This window comes from Leptodactylus fuscus, chromosome 2 (assembly GCF_031893055.1).
Source record: "Leptodactylus fuscus isolate aLepFus1 chromosome 2, aLepFus1.hap2, whole genome shotgun sequence".
NCBI lineage: Eukaryota > Metazoa > Chordata > Amphibia > Anura > Leptodactylidae > Leptodactylus > Leptodactylus fuscus.
Window position 1 is genome coordinate 114363678 of NC_134266.1, and position 5283 is coordinate 114368960.

A 5283-nucleotide genomic window follows, 5' to 3' on the forward strand; every position below is an offset into this window, starting at 1 on the left:
GTAATTCAAAGAATATATTGGGGTTACGTGCACCCACAATTTTTACTACTGGTATACAGTGCCATTGTCTGACTGGGAATTCAAAGAGTATATTGGGAATACAAATACCCTCATTTCTTGCTACTGCCATATAGTGCCAGTTTCTGACTGGGAATTCAAAGAATATATTGGGGTTACGTGCACCCACAATTTTTACTACTGGTATACAGTGCCATTGTCTGACTGGGAATTCAAAGAATATATTGGGGTTATAAATACCCTCATTTCTTGCTACTGCCATATAGTGCCAGTTTCTGACTGGTAATTCAAAGAATATATTGGGGTTACGTGCACCCACAATTTTTACTACTGGTATACAGTGCCATTGTCTGACTGGGAATTCAAAGAGTATATTGGGAATACAAATACCCTCATTTCTTGCTACTGCCATATAGTGCCAGTTTCTGACTGGTAATTCAAAGAATATATTGGGGTTACGTGCACCCACAATTTTTACTACTGGTATACAGTGCCATTGTCTGACTGGGAATTCAAAGAATATATTGGGGTTATAAATACCCTCATTTCTTGCTACTGCCATATAGTGCCAGTTTCTGACTGGTAATTCAAAGAATATATTGGGGTTACGTGCACCCACAATTTTTACTACTGGTATACAGTGCCATTGTCTGACTGGGAATTCAAAGAGTATATTGGGAATACAAATACCCTCATTTCTTGCTACTGCCATATAGTGCCAGTTTCTGACTGGGAATTCAAAGAATATATTGGGGTTACGTGCACCCACAATTTTTACTACTGGTATACAGTGCCATTGTCTGACTGGGAATTCAAAGAATATATTGGGGTTATAAATACCCTCATTTCTTGCTACTGCCATATAGTGCCAGTTTCTGACTGGTAATTCAAAGAATATATTGGGGTTACGTGCACCCACAATTTTTACTACTGGTATACAGTGCCATTGTCTGACTGGGAATTCAAAGAGTATATTGGGAATACAAATACCCTCATTTCTTGCTACTGCCATATAGTGCCAGTTTCTGACTGGTAATTCAAAGAATATATTGGGGTTACGTGCACCCACAATTTTTACTACTGGTATACAGTGCCATTGTCTGACTGGGAATTTAAAGAGTATATTGGGAATACAAATACCCTCATTTCTTGCTACTGCCATATAGTGCCAGTGTCTGACTGGGAATTCAAAGAATATATTGGGGTTACGTGCACCCACAATTTTTACTACTGGTATACAGTGCCAATTTCTAACTAGGAATTCAAAATGCGCAAGGCTCCCGGAAAGGGACGTGGACGAGGCCGTGGGCGAGGTCGGGGGAATGGTTCTGGGGAGCAAGGTAGCAGTGAAGCCACAGGGCGTCCCGTGCCTACTCCTGTGGGGCAGCAAGCATTGCGCCACTCCACAGTGCCAGGGTTGCTTGCCACATTAACTAAACTGCAGGGTACAAACCTTAGTAGGCCCGAGAACCAGGAACAGGTCTTGCAATGGCTGTCAGAGAACGCTTACAGCACATTGTCCAGCAGCCAGTCAGACTCTGCCTCCTCTCCTCCTATTACCCAACAGTCTTGTCTTCCTTCCTCCCAAAATTCCGAAGCTTTACAGAACAATAACCCAAACTGTCCCTGCTCCCCAGAGCTGTTCTCCGCTCCTTTCATTGTCCCTCAACCTGCCTCTCCACGTCACGATTCCACGAACCTAACAGAGGAGCATCTGTGTCCAGATGCTCAAACACTAGAGTCTCCTCCATCTCCGTTCGATTTGGTGGTGGATGACCAGCAACCCACCCTCATCGACGATGATGTGACGCAGTTGCCGTCAGGGCATCCAGTTGACCGGCGCATTGTGCGGGAGGAGGAGATGAGACAGGAGTTGGAAGAGGAAGTGGTGGATGATGAGGACACTGACCCGACCTGGACAGGGGGGATGTCAAGCGGGGAAAGTAGTGTGGATGTTGAGGCAGGTGCAGCACCAAAAAGGGTAGCTAGAGGCAGAGGCAGAGGTCAGCAGCTTAGGCGAAGCCAGGCCACACCCGGAATCTCCCAAGATGTTCCAGTTCGTACCCAGCCCCGAAAAACTCCCACCTCGAGGGCACGTTTCTCGAAGGTGTGGAGTTTTTTCAAGGAATGCGCCGAGGACAGATATAGTGTTGTCTGCACAATTTGCCTCTCGAAATTGATTAGGGGCTCTGAGAAGAGCAACCTGTCCACCACTTCAATGCGCCGTCATTTGGAATCCAAGCACTGGAATCAGTGGCAGGCAGCAACGGCAGGACAAAGGCCGCCTGCCGTTCACGCCACTGCCACTGCCTCTGCCTCTGCCACTGCCACTGCTGACTGTGCTGGCGATGCACTCCAGAGGACGAGCCAGGACACCACTTCATCTGCCTCCGCCACTTTGTTGACTTCTACCTCATCCTCCCCTGGTCCTGTCTTATCTCCTTCTCCTGCACCATCAAAGGCACCATCAGGCGTTTCTTTACAACAACCCACCATCTCTCAGACATTGGAGCGGCGGCAGAAATACACTGCTAACCACCCACACGCGCAAGCCTTGAACGCCAACATCGCTAAACTGCTGGCCCAGGAGATGTTGGCGTTCCGGCTTGTTGAAACTCCCGCCTTCCTGGACCTGATGGCAACTGCGGCACCTCGCTATGCCGTCCCTAGCCGTCACTACTTCTCCCGGTGTGCCGTCCCCGCCTTGCACCAGCACGTGTCACTCAACATCAGGCGGGCCCTTAGTTCCGCGCTTTGCACAAAGGTCCACTTGACCACCGACGCGTGGACAAGTGCATGCGGACAGGGACGCTACATTTCACTGACGGCACACTGGGTGAATGTAGTTGAGGCTGGGACTGCTTCCCAAACTGGCCCGGTGTACCTCGTCTCCCCGCCTAACATTCCTGGCAGGGACACGAGAAGAACACCCCCCTCCTCCTCCTCCTCTACCGCCTCCTCCTCCGCCACCGCCTCCTCCTCCGCCACCGCCTCCTCCTCCGCTGTTAGATTGACCCCAGCTACGAGTTGGAAACGTTGCAGCACTGGCGTTGGTAGACGTCAGCAGGCTGTGCTGAAGCTGATCAGCTTGGGGGACAGACAGCACACTGCCTCCGAGGTGAGGGATGCCCTCCTCGATGAGACGGCAATATGGTTTGAGCCGCTGCACCTGGGCCCAGGCATGGTCGTTTGTGATAACGGCCGGAACCTGGTAGCAGCTCTGGAGCTTGCCGGACTCCAACATGTTCCATGCCTGGCCCACGTCTTCAACCTAGTGGTGCAACGTTTCCTAAAGAGCTACCCCAATGTTCCAGAGCTACTGGTGAAAGTGCGGCGCATGTGCGCCCACTTTCGCAAGTCGACAGTAGCCGCTGCTAGCTTAAAATCTCTCCAGCAACGCCTGCATGTGCCACAACACCGGCTTTTGTGCGACGTCCCCACACGCTGGAACTCAACGTTTCAGATGTTGAATAGAGTGGTTGAGCAGCAGAGACCTTTGATGGAATACCAGCTACAAAACCCTAGGGTGCCACAAAGTCAGCTGCCTCAGTTTCACATCCATGAGTGGCCATGGATGAGAGACCTTTGTGACATCCTACGGGTCTTTGAGGAGTCCACAAGGAGGGTGAGCTCTGAGGATGCGATGGTGAGCCTTACAATCCCGCTCTTGTGTGTTCTGAGAGAATCCCTGATTGACATCAGGGATAACTCAGATCACACAGAGGAGTTAGGGATAGCATCCGATCCGTCACAGCTGGAGAGTAGGTCCACACATCTGTCCGCTTCACTGCGTTTAATGGAGGAGGAGGAGGAGGAGGAGGAGGAAGAAGAGTTGTCCGATGATGTGATGGTGATACAGGAGGCTTCCGGGCAACTTCGAATCGTCCCATTGTTGCAGCGCGGATGGGTAGACATGGAGGATGAGGAGGAAATGGAGATTGAACTTTCCGGTGGGGCCAGAGGAGTCATGCCAACTAACACTGTGGCAGACATGGCTGAGTTCATGTTGGGGTGCTTTACAACCGACAAGCGTATTGTCAAAATCATGGAGGACAACCAGTACTGGATCTTTGCTATCCTTGACCCCCGGTATAAAAACAACATCTCGTCTTTTATTCCGGTAGAGGGGAGGGCCAATCGCATCAATGCTTGCCACAGGCAATTGGTGCAGAATATGATGGAGATGTTTCCAGCATGTGACGTTGGCGGCAGGGAGGGCAGTTCCTCCAGTAGGCAACCAAGTTCTCACCGGTCCACACAAACGAGGGGCACACTGTCTAAGGTCTGGGACACCTTGATGGCACCCCCTCGCCAAAGTGCCGCCACGGAGGGTCCTAGTGTCACCAGGCGTGAGAAGTATAGGCGCATGTTGCGGGAATACCTTTCCGACCACAGCCCTGTCCTCTCCGACCCCTCTGCGCCCTACACGTATTGGGTGTCGAAGTTGGACCTGTGGCTTGAACTTGCCCTATATGCCTTGGAGGTGCTGTCCTGTCCTGCCGCCAGCGTCCTATCTGAGAGGGTGTTCAGTGCAGCCGGTGGCATCATCACTGACAAGCGCACCCGTCTGTCAGCTGAGAGTGCCGACCGGCTCACTTTGACAAAAATGAACCACCACTGGATAGAGCCTTCATTTTTGTGCCCACCTGTGTAAAGCACCCCAACATGAAACTCCATGTCTGTACTCAACCTCTCCAATTCCTCCGCATCCTCATACTCATCCACCATAAGCGTTGCACAATTCTGCTAATACTAGGCTCCCTCCAACATGATTTCCCCCAACTCTGCTGGTTAGAGGCTCCCTCCACCCTGATTTCCACCAACTCTGCTGGTTAGAGGCTCCCTCCACCCTGCTTTCCCACAACTCTGCTGGTTAGAGGCTCCTTCCACCATGAATTTGCCAAAACTGGGCTGTTTAGAGGCTCCCTCCACCATGAATTGGTCCAAACTGGGCTGGTTAGAGGCTCCCTCCACCATTAATTGGTCCAAACTGGGCTGGTTAGAGGCTCCCTCCACCATGAATTTGCCCAAACTGGGCTGTTTAGAGGCTCCCTCCACCATGAATTTGCCCAAACTGGGCTGTTTAGAGGCTCCCTCCACCATGAATTGGTCCAAACTGGGTTTTTTAGAGGCTCCCTCCACCATGAATTGGTCCAAACTGGGCTGGTTAGAGGCTCCCTCCACCATGAATTGATCCAAACTGGGGTGGTTAGAGGCTCCCTCCACCATTAATTGGTCCAAACTGGGCTGGTTAGAGGCTCCCTC